Source organism: Notamacropus eugenii, chromosome 6, assembly GCF_028372415.1.
Source record: "Notamacropus eugenii isolate mMacEug1 chromosome 6, mMacEug1.pri_v2, whole genome shotgun sequence".
Taxonomy (NCBI): Eukaryota; Metazoa; Chordata; class Mammalia; order Diprotodontia; family Macropodidae; genus Notamacropus; species Notamacropus eugenii.
This window is the reverse complement of record NC_092877.1, coordinates 149665105-149687721: the sequence shown is the minus strand read 5'-3', so window position 1 is coordinate 149687721 and position 22617 is coordinate 149665105. Positions and strand designations below refer to the sequence as shown.

Genomic DNA, 22617 nt, shown 5'->3' with positions numbered 1-22617 from the left:
GGTCTGTGGAGCTGTGGGCAAGGGTCCTATTGTTAGTATTTAAGCAGAGGCTGGGTGGCCATCTGTCAGGGATACATCAGAAGTGGTTCTTGCCAATCCTCAAATTCCATCATCCTGTTGGAAGGGTTCTCCATATTCCCAGCCGGGAAATTCTATGGTCAGTCTGTCAGTCAGCCAACACATTTTACAGGACACCTGCTATGAGTAGCAATGTGCTAAGCGCCCCACAGAGATGTTCAGAAGAAGCTTACTAGGACACCAAAAATTGTGTATAAACATAAACAACAAAATGTATGTATATACATACACACATGCATATACATGTGCATATGTATGTACACACATAGTATGCATGTATATGCACATACATACATATATGTACCCACACAGAGTTATGTTTGTGTCTTTCTCCCCACAAGCCTGAGGGCAAACACCATGACTTAGCTCAGCTTTATAACTCACTCAGGACCTGTCCCAGAACTCTGCATTCAGGAAGGGCTTAATAAACATGAATCAAAATGAATCCCTGAAACAAACTGGAAGGGTGGTTGGAAGGGAGGGAACCAAACACTTTAAAACTACCTCAGACACTGAGCAGAAAGATAAAAAAAACACATTAGGTGAAAGCAAAGTTCAAAATAACAATGAAATGTATATACACCCTTTGGTCTGGAAAATGTTTCAGATGCCCTTGTTTCATTTAAGTCTCACAAAAACTCTGTGAGGGAGATAATACCATCTTACAGAAAGGTCAGAGACACCCAGTGACTTGCCCAAGGTCACACAGTAAGTGTAGGAGGTAGGATTGCAAACCCAAGTCTTCCTGATTCCAAGTATAAATCGAATATACTTTAGCGCCTCTGTGATGTTCATTAGGAAAGCCAACATGCAGCTCCTTAGGAGCTTTCTCCTTTGGAGAATGCTAATTCAACTGAGAACAAGGAAATCCACACAAAAATGACAGGTCAGTGTCTCATTTGTCCCTGTTTTCTTCCCCATAATGTCCACTGTGAGGAAGGTCCCCAAACCTTCATTCATCCTTCAATCATCAGACCTTTGGCACCAAGCCTACTCTGCCTCACTTAAATCCAAAGCACTTGCAAGTCATCACCTACAATGTGTTTAGTCCTCTCTGAAAACAAAGGATGAACACCCCACACCTACTTTTCAGTTTCTCTTTTATGCGCTAAAGTATGTAAGCTCTTTGAGGACAGACTTGTCTTTCTTTCTGCTTCTGACACACAGTAAGTGCTTAATAAATGCTTGTTCAACTGACCAAAGAAAAACTTCAGAAGTACCTTTCAAAGAACTTAAGAACCTATAGGGTAATCGGAAGTTTCTAATGTATATGAAAAACTGGAAATCACTTAAACAATCAATTGACTAGGTACATTACTTGTCTGTATACAGGCTTTTCCCCTCAGTAGAAGATACTGCCCTTCAGAGGGCTGTTTCATCTCTGTCTTGGATCCTCAGTGCCTAGTATAGTATCTGGCACACAGAGTTAGACACTTAATTAGTGCTTGATGAATAAATGAATCAACCAACGATTATTTGATAATCATGGCACTACTAAAAGGACACTAAAGGATAAAGGAATGGAACAACGAAATATCTACGGTGGTCTTTACTGAGGAAGAGTCTGGAGGAATCCCCAGTCCCAAATTGGGCCATGAGACTTAAAGGTTGGTAATATCAGATTAGACAGCAGTAAATGCATGGGACAGTCTAAACCCAATTGACCCACAAAATGTACACAAATCACCAGAACCAGATGGCCTCCATAGGATAATTTTGAATGAATGAAGAGTGACATGATAGAATCGTTGGCCAACACAGGTAACCTGATGTTCCAAATAGCAACTGTGCTGAAGTACTGGCAGCATGCCAGGGTGACACCCCCTCCTCTGCCCTGTACTAACTGGAAGGGTTCCAGAGGGAACCTGCTAAACCGCAGAGTAGTGAGCCTAATTTCCATACTGGGCAAGCAGGTAGTCTATCATTCCATGGAAAAAAGATAGCCCATATGGATTTTCTAAGAGGGAATCCTCCATACAGAAGGAATTAACTAGAGCTCCTTGGGAGTAAATTCATTAGGGAAAGGAAGATTAATCTTGGTAATTTCCTCAAACTTTCAAAAGAGAAATTAACAAAGTTTCATATCTAAGGCTATTTTTTAATGAGTTATTGTTTTGTTATAGATGGGACGCAGGCCGAGAAAAAACAAAAGGGGCCAATAAATGGCAATTATGGAAAATAGCAAACAGTGTTATTCCCCAGAGGATATGGCTTCAACATTGTTATAAATGATTTGAAGGTAGAAGAACACAACTGGAAGCTTAGAGTCAGGAGGACATGAGTTCCAATCCAGTCTCAGATACTGACTAGCTATCACTGGGCTATCACTTTAACCTGTGTTAATTTCCTCATCTGTTAAATAGAGATGGTAACAGTATTAATATCCCAGAATTGTTGTGTAGATAAAAATGACATAATATCTGAAAAGCATTTCGCATAGGGTCTGGCACATAGTAGACGCTGTATCAATGCTAGATAGGATGAGGAGGAGGATGAGGACCACGATGATGAAACTTCCAAGTTACAGGTGACACCAAACTCTTCCATGTAGTAAAATGCCAAGTCAAGGACACAGTAGAAAAAGAAACTTCACCTTTTAAAGCCTTATAGAAGGAAGTTGAAGACAAATAAAGGGCCGAAGGCAATAAATTTATGGAACCCATTACCACCAAGAGGTAGTATAGGCCAAAAATGCACTTTGTATGATTTTGATAAATTCTTCATGAATTTTCACTACATAATGGGATTGAACGGAAACAGGGATGTTACCAGAAGATCTCTAATCCTGAAGACTATTTCCCTTCTAATACAAGTCTTTAGGTGCATGGTCAGAGGCAGAACACAAGTAGAAAAGAGTGGGTACAACCTAATTTAACAATTATTTTCTTGGACTCTGAAGTCAAAGTTACAGAATTGAGATTTTAGGAAACTTTAAGCTCATCTAATCCAATCCCTTCATTTTACAAATGAAGAAATTGAGATCTAGAGAGGTTCAGAGACTTGCCCAAAGTCTACAGGGAACAAGTACAGCCCTAGGAGATGAACTCATTTCCCATGACTCCAAATCCAGCATCTTTCCAGTACACCATGTTTGGCCTCCACCACTTAAAGCTGGCTGTTTTCTAGAAAAGGACCGTGAGTAGGAGCCAGTGAGAGTTATCCAACTGTAACTAAGTCAGAGGGAACTGGAAGGCCTTATGAATTCATGGGATATGGCATTTAAAAAAAAATGCATTCACATGCCAAAAACAGCATGCAGCAAATTTTAGAAACTCAGTGGAAGTCAGCACCTAGCTATCCTAGTTATCAAACTTTGCGGTCTGACCCCAGACCATATCTCTTCACTTTTCCCTTGAGACTCTATTTCAATCCTAATACTGATCATGCTTATGCTTCACACCCGCCTTCCTTCCTCTGGCACCTCAGCTGTGTGCATTGTATGAGGTCGAGTCAACAAGCATTTATTAATCACTTACTATACACCAGACACTGTGCTAAGTGCTACAAATACAAACAGAAACAAACCCTGATTTTGAAGGGCATGGTAGACAAAGACTTGTGAAGATGAGTCGGGAGGACAATTCAGAGAGGAAAGAAGACAGTCGGCCTTGGCTTCCTTCTTAAAATGGAGGTTCAGTTAGATGCAGTAGGCCAGGGGTAGAGTGAGCTTTCGGGGTAAAGAAGCATGTGGGGCATGGTAGAGGAAGTCCTGTGAAGATGAATCTAGGAGTACAGCCTGGCCCTTCCATCCCTTGCAAGTGGCTCCAGCCTCAGACAACTAGTCTGCAATAGTCAAAAAACCCTTTCTCGTTTTCTGGGCCTGGACTCTTTTGCAGCACACTGCCTCTGTCCTAACCTTCTTCCTTCTTACAACTGTCTAGCCTCTTTCTAGAAATTTCCAGAATATTTGATTCCCCAAAATATGCATGCTGGATACTTCTAAGTCCTTGGCCTGCATGTAGCCAAGGACTTGAACAGCCAATCCCCAATATCTCTGTATTTGTGAGTTCAGAGATGGGAGGCTAGGGGAACACTATTGGAAGTTTCTCATACCTTCTGGAATGGGAACCTCTCAGCCTCAGCTTTTCAGGTTCTTCATCCCAGAAAGTTTCGTACTGTACCATGAAATTGTCCTTAGATCCAGTCCAAGACTATCCTAGAGTGGGTCTGGAAGAAACGAAGGGAAGGGGGAAGAGGTCCATGAAGTTTTAGCTGAAGCAATGAATCTGAGCCAGAGTGTGGCAAGAAATGGAATCCAAGAAGACGACTTTGAAAGAGCTCAAGAATTTAGGCCAATATAATGAGCAACCACAATTCCAGAAGCAGCATTACCCACTTCCTGCGAAAGAGGTGATGGACTCGGGGCAGAATTAGACATACATTTTTGGATATCATCAGTATGGGAATGTGTTTTGCTTGACTATGCATATTTGTTAAAGGGCTTTTGTTTTTCTCTTTTTTTCCTAGTGAAGGTCAGGGGTGGTAGTGGTCGAAAGGGTGTGTGTGTGTGTGTGTGTGTGTGTGTGTGTGTGTGTGTGTGTGTGTGTGTGTGTGTGTGTGTGTGTGTGTGTGTGTGTGTGTGTGTGTGTGTGTGTGTGTGTGTGTGTGTGTGTGTGTGTGTGTGTGTGTGTGTGTGTGTGTGTGTGTGTGTGTGTGTGTGTGTGTGTGTGTGTGTGTGTGTGTGTGTGTGTGTGTGTGTGTGTCAGAATAAGTACTTGCTAAATAAATTTTTAAAAAATATTTAAATTATAATCAAAGAGCAGACCCTTTAATACAGGCTCATAAAACTAGTTCTGCACAGTTAGGGGGGCTGGCTGGGACTAGTAGATGGATCACTCAGGTCTGAGTTATTCTAAAGTGTGTCTTAAGTCCCCAATTGTGAATCTTGGAAGAATATCTCCAAGTGGCCGCATTTAACCTCAGCCATCTTTCCCTTCTTTCCTCCCTGCATCCCTCTAAGCTTCATTATTCATAGCGCTGGGTACATCCTTCTGAAAAGGCTCTTTAAAAAGATTATTTGCAGATTGCCCTCAGGAAATGAATGGATAAGTGCCTTCCTGTCCCTTCAATTAGCTGATTGGTTTATTATGTGTGCAGAAGAGTGTTTACTGGTCTGTGTCATGTCACAGCATCTGTGAAGATTCCTTGGCAAAGGAGGCCTCTGACTCGTCTGACTCATGCTAGGGCTTTGTCCCTCAAGTCTGAGTATTCGCACCTGCTGTATAGACAAAGGTTGTGAACAAAGGTGGATGGAAACCTGAGCATGGTTGAGCTTGCCCAGGACTTGCTGATCCAGATCTGGTCTACCTGGGCTTCTACTCAGTCAGTTCAGGGCTTCAAGGGATGTGCAAATAGATGAAGCAGGTTAGTAAGGAAGTTAGAAAGGGAACACCCACCTCCCTGCAATGCTCATAGCTGTCACTGCTATTTAATCTGTTAGGTTCCAGAAGTTATTAGGACTCAAACTACCAGTAGAAAAGGAATTCTTAAACTTTTTTAGTGTGATGTACCCATTTTGAAGTCTAGTGAAGCCTTTGGATTCCATCTCAGAAAAATGTTTTTAGATGCAAAAAATAAAATACATAAGATTACAAAGGAAACCAATTATGTTGAAATAAAATTCTTAAAATATTATTTAAGAAAAAAATAAATTTATTCACCCCAGATTAAGACCCACTATGCTACAAGAGCCAATGACAGTACAATGCCAAACAAATTAACATCAAACTTTCAAAAGATCATCTGTATGCTTTCAGAATCTTCCTTAAAGTTCTTGCTAAAGCAAGTAGTTAGAAGTAGTAGAGATATGAAAACATCAACAGTAGACTGAAAGTCAGAAGATATGTGAGCTGGCCACTTATGGGCAGTGTAACCTTGGAAAGTGAACCAATGACTAAGTATATCACCTCTCTGCTTCGATTTTCTTATTTTTAAAATAAGCAGATTAGACTAGATGTCCCATAAAGTCCCTTTCAGCTCTAAATCCTATGATGTGGACTTCTCTGTTGTTGTTATTTTCAGTGCCTATATGTCAAATACTTCTTTCTCCTTGAGTTTTCATAGTCTGGACCCAGCTAGGACAGGGAGCTCAAGGCACCAGGCAACTTTAACGACTTTTAGTTTTAGTTGGGGGGGACCAGAAAAGACCACCCCAACAGTTCATTTGCCTGGAAGGTGCTAGTGGAATCAGTGAAGTTATTCTTCTCTACTTAAACTAAGAACTGAGGATGTGGATAGCCTGTCTCCATTAACTATTCATATAAGTCATATGTGCATAACTTGAGTTTTGCTTTTCCACTTAAGTGTCTCTTTACCAGGAATTAGCCTCTCTTGACCTCTAAAGCCACTTCCCAAAGTCAAAGTAAGGCTTGTTCCTCATGTCACAAGATTCTCCTGGCCCCCTGGCTTCCACTGATGTTGATTATGCAAAATTGACCAAAGACCTATCACGAGAACACTGTCTATATTTTCCATCCCTCCTCTGGTATATAAAACACCTTCTATCCAACTCAGCTCTTGGGGTAGGGTCCCACCTGCTGCCCCACATTCCTAGCTCTTTATTGATGAGTCCTACAATATACCCAGGAGTTGAGCATCATGTCTCCCAGATGACCCTTCTGTGGTAGCACATCATACCTACAAGGCTGCTGATTGACATGTTCTCATGGCTTCTTAGGAAAAGTTCCCAACATATTCCCTTTCTGCATCTCTTAAAGGAAATCTGACCATAGGCCCTCCTTTTACACACAAGGAAATGAGGCTCAGAGATGATGTTGGGCTGGTCACTTAATCTCTTAGTTTTCTCATCCTTATATAACTCATGTTCTCAACTCTGGACTCTCATAGAATATTGGTTTCAATATGGGATAATGGGAAAAAAAGGCATACATATATCAATTGGCTTGAACCCATCTCTCAGGTCAGTTGAGAACCTCTGAAATCATCCAAACTCCTTTTGCAACTAATTAGTAGACTAGACAAGGAACATGCATTTTAAAGTAAAACATTTTATTGGGATTGAGACAATTAGCAAAGGAACACGAATATACATCTCAAAATCCATTCTTAAAAAAGCACAAATTCATCCCCACTTCTCTTCAGAGTAGTTAGGAAAAACAGAAAAAAATCTCTCTGACTGTCTCTTTTGTGTCTCTGTCTCTCTCCTCTATGATCCTCTCTCCCCCTTTGTCTCTCTCTTTCCTCATTTTTCCTCTTTCCCTTTCTCTTCTTTCCCTTCTTTTTCTCTCCCTTTTTCCTCCTTCCTTCTCCTCTGTTTTCCTTCTGTCCACTTTTCACTTCCTTTCTCTCATTCAAATTTCCCCTTTCTTGCCTTTCCCCTACCTCTCTTGAAACTTTCTTCTTCATTCTAATTGGTCCCTGAATCTCATTATGCCCTCATCATCCCCCCTCTCTGCGAGAGGCAGAGGTATCTCTCCTTTCTCCATGGGGTCTCAGTCCCCTCTAAGTAGCCATCAAGTTGGCTCCTTTGTGGTTGTCTCTCTTCCCATACCAGACATAGCTATGACTGCTTCTACCAGTTAGGGAAGTAATCACTTTCTTCTGCTAACTTAGAGGTCTTCCTTTTCATCCCCCAACACCAGTATAATCCCCCTTACATGCCCCACATTTCTTCACGATGCCAGCAATCAACGCTAAAGGCACATGGCCTCCCAAGAAATGTAGTCTTAATTATGCCTAGGTTGTACCTGATGTTCAGTACACAAGGAAATTCAGGACTACCCTTGTCTAGTCCCTTGCTACATGCCAAACAGGAATTTTGGACATGATGATTATTAAGTCCCTTTCTAGCTCTTTGCAGTTTGAATCACTGTGAAATAACTTGCTTAGGATCACAAAACTTACAAGTAGAAAACCCAGCTCTATACCACCCTTCAAACAGGTCTCTCCACCATGCTCATCCATTTATCTAATAGGAATGATCCCTACTATGCCCAGTGTAACTGCTACTCCCAGCAGAGGGACATAACAAAATATCATTGCATCACGCCACAGAACTATGTTCCCAAACTTTCCTCTACTTTTCTTTTTATACTCAGAATTTTCTGAGAGACAAATATTTTCCCCCTTCAGGTACTTACCTGGCTAGGCTTATCAGCACACTGCATCAGGGATTTCTAGAAGGAAAAGAAGAAACATAACAGAGATGAGACATGAAAACCAAAGTAGAGACAGTCTCTAAAAGAACAGTTCTATAACTGGTTTTAGTAGGTTATAAAGTACTGCCCTTTGGTCCCTTGCCAAAAGGCAAATCACCTCATCTCCTACTTCACGACTTGGATTTGGCTTCCAGTTCAGAAACCGTGATTGTTTAGTGCTTTTGCATTCACAAAGAAATGCCATGTGCTTTATGGCTAAATATAAGGAGGAACATGCCATTTGAGAACTATCCCAAAGTAGCACACTTCTGCATGCAAAATGCGGGTGCCTCTTTGGACCACTTATCCCATTTGTTCTCTGGCCAGGTTCTGATTGGCACAGAATAACAATCAAGTTCTTCTCTCCCTCACTCCCAGATCTCTATTTAAGGGCACTTGTCAAACTGATTCAGCTCTGTGCAGCACATGTGCCTTTGTGAGCTGAGTCACAAGGAAATAGGGGTCTCTTCTTCTTAAATCACCCAACCTTCATAGCTCATGAAGAAAAAAAGGAATGGGAGTGCATTTCTCATGCTGACAAGTCTATTATTACCGACCAAGATACCTGCACAAATGAATGACCTCCATATTTTTAGATAACAACTGTTTTAAGAATAACTAAGGTCAACATGCAGAATGAAGTTAAGGATGAGAAATTACACGAAGATTATTAGAACAAAAAAATGTTGCAAGCTGTCAGCCCTGAAAGCAACCCCTATGTCAAGTCTCTTTTTGGTGACCTCCACAACCTTCTCTCCTTGTTTAAGGCTTCTTTAGCTTCTCTATTCCATGACAAAGACAAAAATGAAAGGAGTCAAGGGACAGGGAGCCAGTGTCCAACCTCCTTCTACACTCATCTTGTTTCTTTGCCTTTCCTAATGTCTCTGGTTAGTTCAGAGGATGGAAAGTCTTACATTATGCATTTGAGTCTTATATGTACAAATGAGCTCAGTTCTAGATCACAGCTACAGATTATATCCCTTCCCCCAACCAGCTGCCTCACAAATGCACGTGCTTGGTTGCAAAAGGGATCATGTGGGAAAGCATGTGGATGGTTCAATCGTACATCTATCACCACTCTGGTATTCATGGAAAAGCAAATCAAAGCTCACACCCTAACTGTGTTGGGTCAATAGTGTCATCTTTGTACTCACTCAAATGGATCTGTGATCTCATCTCTGTGGGTATTTCCTCCCACTATGCAGATCTCCACCCATCCCTTCCTGTCCATCCTTTAGGACTCTTGTCCACATCCTTCCATATGCTCACCACAGTGAATGTGCTAGGGACATTCTCCACTTTCTCTTGACATGGAGATATTAGCGGAGTACAGGTGATATCTCTCAGTTACATAGACCCACACATTTAATTGATGACATTTTTGTTTCCAGTTCTCCTAAATAATTACTATTTGTGATGCGTTACAATCTATTCACATTCACCATGGGCCTCTCCATTGCTCCATTTTCAGTTTTTTTGTAAAGTCTAGTATTCTATAACTTTAAGCCACATTCCATAGCCAAAGAGCAATGGATCTGAAGCCAGAAGATGTGAGTCTGAAGCTCAGCTCTGTCTAGCTGTATGACTGGGCAAAGGACTTAAACTTTCTAGGACTCAGTTTCCTTATCTGTAAAAACAAGGTTAGAACATATGAATTCTAAGGTACCTTCTATGTCCAAACCAATGGTTCTTTGAATCTATATTGGCATTTAAAACATGGGTCTTTATTTCAGGGAGGGACATGGAGTCATTAAAGAACTCTATAACTTCCCAAAGTCAATATAATCCATTTTCTTCTATTTCATTCTGTGTCCACCTCATCATCTCTTTATAGTATCTCCTAAAACAAGACTGGACACTCAGTGTAAACAATTAGTCATCTGCCCAGAAACCTAATGAAAAATCTGCCCTAATTTTTTTTTCCAGGATGGTAGAAATAAGAAGCAACAAAGACCAGACATCCATAAAGATTTTACCTATTGACTTGGCATTATATGTGACAGCAGGGTGTAACAGATAGGGCAATGGGCTTGGAATCAGGAAGATCAGGATTCCTGTCTCAGGTACTTACCAGTTATGTTTCTCCGGCAAGGTCATTTAATTCCTCTGTGCCTCAGTTTTTTCATCTGTAAATTAGGACATTAGATCTGATAGTCTCTAAAATCTCTTCTAGTTCTAAATCTATGTTCCTATGATCTTTATCCCCACCATCTCCCAAAGAATTATTGCTGGGACAAAAAAGGATTGAGATCTTGGTAGCTGGATGGAACATACGTTCCCAATGAGACTGAAGAGCTTTGACAATCCTGAGGGAGACAATCAATCAACAAGTATTTATAAACACCTACTATGCACCAAGCACACTACTAGGTGCTGGACCTTGGAGTCAAATCCTGCCTCTAACCTTTCTGTGTGAGCTAGGGCAAGACATTTAACTTCTCAGTGCTTCTCTTTGAAACCGGAGGTGACCGATGAACTGCACATGAGCATCATTCTGGAGCGCACACCAAGTATAGATCCTCTCACCTCACAAATGTAGACACACATACACACACACACATACATGTATGCATGTACACACATACATACACACATACATGCATGCATATACATACATACACAATTTCCTGAGTCCTCTACATCTCCCATTTAACAGAAAGATGAATCTGGCAGCTATAGGCCTTACTTTCCATGTCTTCTCTCAGTCTTTTAGGGCTGATCCAGCTAATGTGAAATGACATGATTTAGGCCGCCAGATACTTCCATCTTTTCCCCTCTGGCCATGACTCAGATTTATAGCCAATCCTCTCAGATGTAAAGTCCAGAGAGCCCACTGCAAAGTCAGGAAGGTCTGGCCCTCCTTCAATAGCTGTAACTTTTCCCAAGGGCACAGATGGGAAGTGTTTCTCTGGCCCCTCACCAGGAAGGAGGATATATCATCAGGGTATTGGAAGCCCGAGGTCTGGGAGTCCTGCTCCGACCCCTGCCATTAGTTTGCTGGTAATATTTGTGACCTCAAGGATTATACCTTCTTGCATCTCTAATTCTGCATGCCAGGGTCACTGCTAATGGAATACAGCAGCACCTAGGTTAGCACCAACCACCTCCAAGGTAATCAAGCAAATCACGTTGTCTGCCACCCCCATCCCTGAAATTGTTATTCCAGAGAAACCAGGTGCTAATGAAGAAAAGGAGTGGCCTCAAAGGGGTTGGGGAAGTCCTCAAAAAAAGCCTAAAGGAAGGATGACTGGGGAGGGGTGTGGAGAGGGGGCCCAGGGCTGACGGTGTAACACTTTCAGTTCTTTTTCAGCACCAAGTGCAGAAACCCTGTCTTCTTTCCCACAGGCTACCTTCCTGTGTCCCTGCTCAGCAACCTTGGCCCTCTCCAAAGCATGTAGTTTTGCCCAGAATTATTTGTATATCTCAACAGAGCCTTGCATTTGTGATTCCTGGCAGCAGAAAATGAGAGAAAACCTCTCAATTAAACGAGGAGACATTAGCAGTGTCAAATCTCTGATCTGGGATCACAGGATCATTTATCAGTACTGTGACTTAATTTTCCCCAACTAGTTTATTCTTATTTATTGTATGCCTTGGGCTTAGAGGAACATTTAGACCTGGAATAATAATAACCCACATTGCTAGAGCTCTTTGAGGCTTACTTAGGGAGATGGCAAGGCTCAATGGACAGTGTTGACTTGGAAATAGTGAGAGCTGGATTCAAGTTTTGTCTTTGACCTTTGTTAGTTGTATAAACATAAACAAAGGAGTTTCCTCTTCTGTAAAATGGGAATAACACCAAAAATATCTCCCTCCCTGTGCTGTTAGGAAACTTGTGAGAAAATGTATGTAAAGTATTTTGCAAATTGTGAAGTGTTCTCTCTGTGTGTATATATGTATGTACGCATTTATTTATGCTATTTATCCACACCTGCAATAAGGAGATACAGGGGAAAGAGCACTGGCTTTTAGTCATAGGACCTGGGTTCAAATCCTAGCTCAGCCAATTACTAGAAAAGTCATTTAACTTCCCTGGGTCTCAGCTTTCTCATTTGCAAAATGAGGGGGTTAGACTAGATGGCCTCTGAGATCCTTTCATTCTCTCAATCTATGATCTTATGATTTAGCCATAAAGAGAACTCCTGAATGAATGAGGAAATGAACGAATGAAAAGCATTTACAAATTACAAACACAAGTTAGACAATTCTTGACCTCCAGAAGTATACATTTGATAATATGGAAAAATGTCTTACATGATTGCATGTACATAACCTACATCAAATTGTTGATCATCTCAGGCAAGGGGTGGTGAAGGAGGGAGATAATTTGGAACTTGAAAAAAATTTCTAAATGAATGTTAAAAATTGTCTTCACATGTTATTGGAAAAAATAAAACATTATAAAAAACAAATCTAAAAAGTATTCTAGTATCTCTAATAGAGATAATACAGAGAGGGGAGAAAGAGTTGGAAAGAACACTGGAGGATAGCTGGTGATACACGTAAGGCAAAATGCCCTGTAAACTGGTGGCAAGTTATGTGGTAGATCTGCAACTGAGGAAGAGAAAGTAAAAACTCCCCAAGGAGAACCCAGGGCCACAGGGCATGAGTCTGATTTCTGTTTGGAGGAGGAGAAGGAGGTTTTGGAGATGACCAGGAAGTGGCAAATACCAACTGATCAGTAATTTATATACCTCTATATTACATATGTACATTGCATACCTATATATGTACGTGTATATTACACATGATTTTATTTGAACTTTGGAACAGCCCTGTGAGGTAGCTACTACAGATATTTCCGTTTCATAAATAAGGAAACAGACCCAGAAAGAACTAAGAAACAAAGCTGAGATTCAAACCCAAGTCTTTAACCCCATATCTTTACATGACACCACATTACCTTCTGAAAACATGAGATTACATGGCAAGCCTAGCCTCAAAAGCCAAGTAGATGGGCTCCCTGTCCTATCTCCCCTATTGCCCAAAGAGACAACATGGTAGATCTGAGGAAGGAGTGGAAGACCTGACCCCCAGACCTGGCTCTGTCAATGACCAGCTCTCTGACTTTGGCCAATCATTTAACTTGTCTGAATCTCAGTTTGTTCATATATAAAATGCAATTTGTTCTTCCCAGTACAAAAGAGATTAACCTAACTATCTACAAGGTAAAAAATGAAATGGATTTCCCAGATTATGACATGCACCTGGATAGGCATGCTATTGAGGTGGTCCATCAGTACCTTAGGCAGGTGCTACAGGTGGACAATGAACTGGGGTCAGAACTGAACAGGAAAAGAAGGGAGTGGCTTTCAGGTAAGAAGTTGCAGAGGGCTTTCAGAGCTGCTTTCTGCCATCTTTTCAGTATTAATGGCCTTCCCAACAAATAATCATGATCCATGATATCAAACTCAAATAAAAATGGACCATGAAACCATTCATAAGGATCCCTGTGGGCTACATATCAACTTAGAACATCATATATTTATTTTGCTAAATATTTTCCAATTATATTTTGTGTAATTGGTTCAGGCTGTTTTGGGGAGCATTGCAGGGTGAAAGGCCTGTGAGCTGTGTTTTTGACACTCCTAATCATAATTATAACTGCCATGTATTTATGAAACACTTCTCTACAGTAGCTCATTTGATCTTCAGAACAATCCTAATTTTATCCCTACATATTCCCAGGAGGAAACTGAGGTTCACAGAACTTAAGTGATTTACCCAGGGTTGTTCTGTTAGTAAGTACCTTGCACAGGATTTAAACCTAGGTCTTCCAGACTCCAAGCTGAACTTTCTATCCACTCAAACATCCTGAATGATGGAAAACACCACAACCAGTCAGTCAGTAAGATTAAGTGCTCCCTACATGGCAGAACTGAGGATACGGAGAAAGACAGGAACAAAACCCTAAATACCAGAAGAATCTCAACCGCAGATGACCCAAGCGTAGAAGGCATCAGCAGGCTGCTACATGTTAACAGTAGTATTTGTGCATGCAAAGTAACACAAGAGATCCTCAAAGACACGTCTGACTCGGAGGGGAGATGGGCTGGTCACGTGTTGTGAATGAGGAAGTGCGCATTAGAGTTATTGTTGTGTCGTTTTCAGTTGTGTCTGATTCTTCATGACCCCACTTGGGGTTTTCTGGGCAAAGAGAATGGAGGGGTTTGCTATTTCCTTCTCTAGTTATTTTTACAGATGAAGAAACTGAGGCAGACTTGTCCATGGTCATACAGCTAGTAAGTGTCATGAGTCCAGAGTTTACTCTAAGCCTGGCCCTCTATCCCCTATGCCACCTAGCTGCCTATGTATTATACTGGAATCTACCAAATATCTTAGTACCAAAAGATGACCTCTAACCCACAGGTTAGAACATTTGTATAGAATTTATGAAAAGGCATAAATAATAATGATACAGAATGGGAGGTCACAGATTGCACTGAGATCTTCAAAGTACCCATACCCATGAGATCATAGATTCATCAAAAACTAAGTGATGATACTGTTCCAGGCACAATTGTACATCAGGCACAAGGGAGCACTCAAAAACTGAGGACTAAGGTATATAATTTTAAAAAATAAAACAGATTCAGTAACTCTCCAGGCAAAAATAGACTACAAGGAAGTTCCCTGAGGTCTGACAACCAGCTCCCTAGAGCTGTCTTTAAATACTACTTACTAGAAGGGCCCATAGTTGGTCCAAAGTCAATCCACCTGCAGGTAAACTTAACTTAAGCTGCCCCAAGTTCTCTCTATAGCCTTGTGGCTCACAGTAGCTCTGGTTCATGGTGTGGGAGTGTGTGAGTTAAGGTAATCTAACCAGTCTCACTAGTTTATTGTCCTACAACTATCTACTGGTCTATACTACCTATGTTATGGAGTTCAATCCCAGAAGCATCTCCTAAATACTTACAAGGAAGCAATATAATATAGCAGAAAGGTCATGGGCTCTGGAGTTAGAGAATGTGGGTTCAAATCTTCTCTCCAACACTTACTATAGAGATGGCCTTGATGTGGGTTTGAATCCTGGTTTTGGTACTTATTATTGAGTGACCTCAGGCTGGTCATGTCATCTCTGGGCCTCAGCTTCCTCATCTCTAAAGTGAAGGATCTGTGCTAGGCTGCCTTTGAGGTTCCTTCTAGATGTGTGGTATGGAGGTATCCTTGGATAGGCCTTACAAGCATACAATGCTACTCAATTCTTGCCATCATAGAGTTCAGGGGTTCTTAACCTAGGCCTGTGGATAGATTTCAAAAGGTACATGAACTTGAGTGGGGGAAAAATTATATCTTTATTTTCATTAACTTCTAAAATTAAAAATTAGCATTTCTTCCTATAACAGATGTAATTAACAAAGCATTATTCTGGGAAGGGGTCTATAGGCTTCAAAGGGGGTTAAAAGAGGTCTATGACACAAAAAAGTTTAAGAACTCTTATTCTAACAGAATCATAGATTTAGAGCTTGATGTCTCCTAGAGACCATCTAGTCCAATCTTATCATTCTAAAAAAGACACAAGGAAAACAAGGAATAGTGTTTTTATCAGATTTATGGAGAATGAAGAAATTTATGACCAAACAAGAGATAGAGAACATTATGAAGTGCAAAATGGATAATTTTGATTATATTAAATTGAAAAGCTTTTGCACAAACAAACCCAATGCAACCAAGATTAGGAGGGAAGCAGAAAACTGGGAAAGAATTTTTCCAAGTTAGTGTCTGTGATAAAGGCCTCATTTCTAAAACATATAGAGAACTGAGTCAAATGTACAAGATTACAAGTCGTTCCCCAATTGATAAATGGTCAAAGGATATGAACAGGCAGTTTTCAGAGGAAGAAATTAAAGCTATCTATAGTCATATGAAAAAATGTTCTAAATCACTATTGATTAGAGAGATGCAAATCAAAACAACTCTGAGGTACCACATCACACCTATCTGATTGGCTAACATGACAAAACATGAAGACGATAAATGTTGGAGAAGATGTGGGAGAGTTGGAACACTAAGTCATTGTTAGTGGAGCTGTGAGCCCTTCACAGCAATGCAAGGACCTGAAATATTCCCAAAGGGCTCGAGGCAAAATGCTTTCCACAGCCAGAGAAAGAACTATAGCATCAGAATGCAGAATGAAGCAGACTATTTTCTCTTGTGTTATGTTTTGTTTGGGTTTGTTATTTCTCATGGTTCCCCCGTTCATTTTAATTCCTCTATGCAACATGACTAATGTGAAAATGTGCTTAATAAGAATGTAGGCATAGAAACCATACAAGACTGCACACTGTCTCAGGGAGGGAAGGGGAGAAAATCTAAGACTTATAGAAGTGATTGTACAAAATTGAAAACAAATAAATTAATAAAAAAAGAAAAGACACAGATAAATTAAGAGATTTATCCAAGATCAGTCAGGCTGTAAGTGTTAGGGCCACTACTGGAACCCAGGTTAGACTTGTTATGCCTCCACAACAATGCAGCCGCAGTGGACGATGAATGCAATAAACCCTGATAAGAAGGGCACAGGATGAAAAGTCAGGAAGAGGTCACCGCTCTCACCATCGGAGAGAGTATGACCATCAGACATCAAAGAAATCTCAAATCTATTGAGATACTGAAGCAGGGATAAGGTTGTGAGGGAAACTGAGAATTACTAAGGACGTGAGATTTTCATTTTAGGTACCGATAGCTTTTCAGGTTACTAGAATCCCCAATTAAATTACAAATGCAATGGAAGGGAGGAGGGTGGGGAAAGGGAGGGAGGAAGCACAGAATGCTCTCAAACTTCTCTTAACACCTTAGTCCAAGATGGTGGGTGAGGAGGGGTGTAGAATACCAAAGGAGAGAACAGAGGTGGAAATGTGACAAGGGGCAGCTTCCCCAGTTTCCCAATTTTGCCCCGCGGATGATTAGGTAATCCATAAGCTACTACAACAGAGGGGAACTGTTTCTTCTCTTTTTAAAAGAAATACTGTGCGAGTCTAATGTGTTAAAAGGAAGAATTCCAATGTGAAACTCTCAGGATAGAAGCTACATGTAACACCAGACGGCTGCCAAACGTTCGCTTTAAAGAAAGTGACAAAGAAAAACTCTCCCACCAATCAGAGATTGCCATCAAGGACTTCTGTGTGTGGAATGAGAACCAGGGGAGGAAGAGAGCCCCATGGGGAAGCAGAGAGGTAGGAGCTGCAGTGGTGGATCTCAGATGATATTCATTGTGCCTTTTGGTTTTGCTTAAATGTTTTTGTTGCCACTGTTGCTGTTACAGTTGTTGGGGGCAAAGTGTTAAGTGGAACTTATTGTGGGGTAAAAGCAAAAGGCATCATTTTTAAAAAATCCCTATTGGAAAGAGCTTGAGGGTTCTTAACATGGGCTTCATGGACCTCGCCCCCTCCCAAAGTGTCCATGGGTAAATTTCATGAGGTCTGTGAACCTGGACTAAACATGTTTATATTCACTAACCTCTCACTGAAATTGAGCATTGCCTGCAATTATTTAAAATTATTATTCTGAGACAGATCCACAGGCTTCATCAGACTGCCATAGGGGTTGGTGAAACACAAAAGGTTAGGAGCCCCTGTTTTAGAGCTTATTTCCACAGATGGCAACAGAAATCATAGATTTAGAGCCAGAAAGAAGCTTAAAGGTTATTTAGTGCGAACTACTTTTTTTGGTTTTGTTTTACAGATGAGGCATTTAGGCCCAGAGAGCAGCTATGGCCAGCCTGCTCCACTCCCCACCAGCTGCCTCACTAGGGCATCGTCTGCTCCCCACTTTGAGCTCCTCTTCATGTGCTCTGTTACAACTCGTTTACTACTGGGAGAGACAACATGCAAACAATCACGTAACGTGAAAGACATACTGTAAAGGGGAGGAAATCTCAGAGGAAAGGCCATGGCGATGAAGAGCTTCTCAGAATCTATTTTCTTTGGCAGTGGTTCCCAGCCTGGGAGCCCCAAACCCGGAAATGACCAAATATAGTTTCTATACCAAGCAGACCTTCTGTACACTAAATAAATCCCTTCTAAAATACACACATAAAATTGTTCAGATTCTTAAAGATGCTATTATGATTAATAAATCCATTTAGAAAAACAAAGGATCTGAGCTCGTTAAGAGTAGATATCATCTTCTTTTCTTTTCTCTTCTTTCTTTTTCTTAATATTCCCCAGTGCCTAGGACATAAGTTCTTAATAAATGTTCTATCTAGCTGTATTTCTCATCTATACCTATCAATAATTTATCTGTATTTATAATCTATCTGTATCAATATCTATTTCTAGCATCTCTCTCTATGTACCATCTACTTGTCATCGACCTGTGTCCATCATATATCTCTATCATTTATGTATTCCATCTCTCTGTCAATCATTGATCTCTATCATCTCTTTCTCTACATCTATCTCTATATTGATCATTTATCTCTGTCTCTTGCTTATATCTATCAGCTATCTCCATACCTCCATCTACTCATCTATCTTTTATCTGTCAGTCTGTCTCTATTTATTTCTACCATCTATTTCCCTAGCTAAGAATAATACACTTGGGATACAAAAAGAAAATGGATAATAGTTCCTTTCCTCAAAGAGTTTGCCTCGACTGAAGGGATACAACAAATAAAGACACTATCAATTGAAAATGGAAAGAGCACTAACCATTGAGGGGATACAAAAAAGGCTTCCCTAGGCAGTGCTTCTAGCCTCTTTTTATGTGTCATGGACTCCTCTGACATTCTAGTGAAGACTATGACCCTCTACTCAGAAATTTTTTAAATTTATTTATTTAAGTTTTCAACATTCATTTCCACAAAATTTTTAGTTCCAAATTTTCTCCCCATCTCTCCCCTCTCCCCACCCCAAAATGACAAGCATTCTAATTACCCCACCACCAATCTGCCTTCCCTTCTAACATTCCGCCCTTCCCTTATTCCCATCTTCTCTTTTGTCCTGTAGGGCAAGATAAATTTCTATACCCCATTACCTGTATTTCTTATTTCCCAGTTGTATGCAAGAACAATACTCAACAGTTATTCCTAAAACTTTGAGTTCCAACTTCTCTTCCTTCCTCCCTCCCCACCCATCCTCACTGAGAAGGCAAGCAATTCAATATAGACCATATCTGTGTAGTTTTGCAAATCACTTCCATAATAGTCATGTTGTGTAAGACTGACTATATTTCCCTCCATCCTATCCTGTCCCCCATTTATTCTATTCTCTCTTTTGACCCTCTCCCTCCCCAAGAGTGTTGACCTCTAATTGCTCCCTCCTCCCATTACCCTCCCTTCCATCAGCCCCGCCACCCTGTTTATCCCCTTCTCCCCCACCTTCCTGTATTGTAAGATAGGTTTTCATACCAAAATGAGTGTGCATTTTATTCCTTCCTTGAGCCAAATGTGATGAGAGTAAGCTTCACGTTTTCCCTTTCACCTCCCCCTTTTTCCCTCCATTGAAAAGTCTTTTTCTTGCCTCTTTTATGAGAGATAATTTGCCCCATTCCATTTCTCCCTTTCTCCTCCCAATATATGCCTCTCTCACCCCTTAATTTCATTTTTCTAGATATGTTCCCTTCCTATTCAACTCACCCGGTGCTCTGTGTGTGTGTGTGTGTGTGTGTGTATAATCCCACCAACTACCCAGATACTGAAAAAAGTTTCAAGAGTTATAAATATTATCTTTCCATGTAGGAATGTAAACAGTTCAACTTTAGTAGGTCCTTTATGACTTCTCTTTCCTGTTTACCTTTTAATTCTTCTCTTGATTCTTGTGCTTGAAAATCAAATTTTCTTTTCAGTTCTGGTCTTTTCATCAAGAATGCTTGAAAGTCCTCCATTTCTTTGAATGATCATTTTTTTTCCCCTGAAGTATTATACTCAGTTTTGCTAGGCAGGTGATTCTTGGTTTTAATCCTAGTTCCTTTGACTTTTGGAATATCATACTCAATCCCTTAACGTAGAAGCTGCTAGATCTTGTGTTATGGTGATTGTTTTTCCACAATACTCAAATTGTTTCTTTCTAGCTGCTTGCAATATTTTCTCCTTGACCTGGTAACTCTGGAATTTGGCTACAATGTTTCTAGGGAGTTTCTCTTTTTGGATTTCTTTCAGGAGGTGATGGGTGGATTCTTTCAAAATTTATTTTGCCCTCTGGTTCTAGAATATCTGGGCAATTTTTCCTGACAATTTCATGAAAGATGACGTCTAGGCTCTTTTTTTGATCATGGCTTTCAGGTAGTCCCATAATTTTTAAATTGTTTCTCCTGGATCTATTTCCAGGTCAGTTGTTTTTCCAATGAGATATTTCACATTATCTTCCATTTTTTCATTCTTTTGGTTTTGTTTTGTGATTTCTTGGTTTCTCATAAAGTCATTAGCCTCCATCTATTCCATTCTAATTTTTAAAGAACTATTTTCTTCAGTGAGCTTTTGAACCTCCTTTTCCATGTGGCTAATTCTGCTTTTTAAAGCATTCTTCTCACTGGCTTTGTAAGCCTCTTTTGCCAATTGAGTTAGCCTATTTTTAAAGGTGTTATTTTCTTCAGCATTTTTTGGGGTCTCCTTTAGCAAGCTGTTGACTCACTTTTCATAATTTTCTTGCATCTCTCTCATTTCTCTTCCCAATTTTTCCTCCACCTCTCTTACTTGATTTTCAAAATCCTTTTTGAGCTCTTCCATGGCCTGAGACCACTGAATATTTATTTTGGATGTTTAGGATACAAAAACTTTGACTTTTATGCCTTTCCTTGATGGTAAGCATCGTTCTTCCTCATCCAAAAGGATGGAAGAAGATGTCTGTTCACCAAGAAAGTAACCTTCTATAGTCTTATTTTTTTTCTCCCTTTTTTGGGCATTTTCCCAACCAGTTACTTGACTTTTGGGTCCTTTTGTCAAGAGTAGGGTATACTCTGGGGATCTGTAAGATCTCAGTTCCTCCAAGGTGGCACAATCAAGCCTGTACACTGGTCTAGGAGCAGTCAGAAACTTTTGTACCTGAAATCTCCAAATAGTAGAGTTTCCTCTCCACAACCACCTTGCCTTCAATTCTGCCAAGCCAACATTGAGGGCTGAGATTCATATCAGCTGCTCAATTCCCCCAGGAGCTTTAGGTGGGTGCAGGGCCAGCACACAGGGCTGAGGTACAGATCAGATGCTCAGTCCCCCAAGAGGCTTTATGATGAGGTCTTCAGCAATGGATACGGGCTGCTACCTGCCTTGAGAGCCCCTGCCCACTGCTCCCTCTGAGGCAGGAGCTATAGGGAAACCCTGCTACGTTCTTGGCCAACTGAAAAATCCCTCTCACTGACCTCTGGCACCCGTGGGTTGAGGGATCTGCACTGCTGCTGGGGATTCTGTCCACGATGTCTGCTAGGTCCTGCTCCTCCCAATGCCGTGCCACCCCTAGTAGACCTTTCTCATCAGCCTTTCAGGTCACCCTGGGCTAGAAATCTCCTCCACTCCATTGTTCTGTGGCTTCTGCTGCTCTAGAATTTGTTGAGAGTCTTTTTTTACAGGTATCTTATGGGCTGTGAGGGAAGAGCTAGTGTATGTGTGTCTTTCTACTCCACCATCTTGGCTCTGTCAGTCAGAAAAATATTTTTAAATTAATACAGTAAAATACACAGGTATACAAATGAAGCAAATTAAATTGAAATTTAGTTATCAAAGTATATATTTTTTAAAACTCAAGGACCTCAAATTAAGAACCTCTGCTAGTCCCAACAACAATCCCACCTTCTACAGAAGGCCTTCCCCAACCCCTTTCCTGTGCCTTCTTTCTGTTAATAATCTGTTTATCCTATATAATACAGCTTTGTGTATATTTATTTGCATATTGTCTCCTCTGTTAGACTGTAAAGCTCCTTGAAGGCAAGGACTGTCCTTTGCTTCTTTTTATAGACCAAATGCTTAGCATGGTGCCTGTCACATAGCAGACATTTAATAAATACTGACTGATCGATAGAAAATGGAGGATAAGCCATACCTTGAAGAAGGCCCATGCTATAGTCTTTCTGAGGACAATTCCCCCTGAAACACCATCCCTACCTCCCCCTCCAATCCCTACCTCCACCTTTACCCCCCCACATACACACACAGTGAAAGAGAGTCTGAGATTTAGGAATGAATTTCCCACCACATCTGGCAGGTAGACCCTCCCACTATACTGGCCCACTCAGGAAAGCAGATGGCAGTTCTGAGAACGAGGCAGGCAGGGCTGGCAGAGCATGAGGCCTTCTCTCCAGCCCCAGTAGGGAGCCATGTGGTTGCTGGCTGGCAAACCCAAGGCCAGACACGTGTTTGGGATTAGGGCTGCTGAGTGTTGGGGAATGTTTGTGGCCCAACACAACCTAGGCTGCCAGGACCTGTTGCTTAGAGCCCTTGCTGCTGCCCCAA

At 40.9% G+C, this 22617-nt stretch overlaps 1 long non-coding RNA gene across 1 annotated transcript in view; it reads right to left on the bottom strand.

Annotated features, from left to right (window-relative positions):
- Positions 1–22617, bottom strand: part of LOC140511946 (uncharacterized) — a 168842-nt gene that overhangs the window by 46273 nt on the left and 99952 nt on the right. The window contains exon 2 of the long non-coding RNA XR_011969728.1: positions 8178–8213. This is a non-coding gene — a long non-coding RNA (uncharacterized lncRNA). The remainder of the gene's footprint in view (positions 1–8177; positions 8214–22617) is intronic.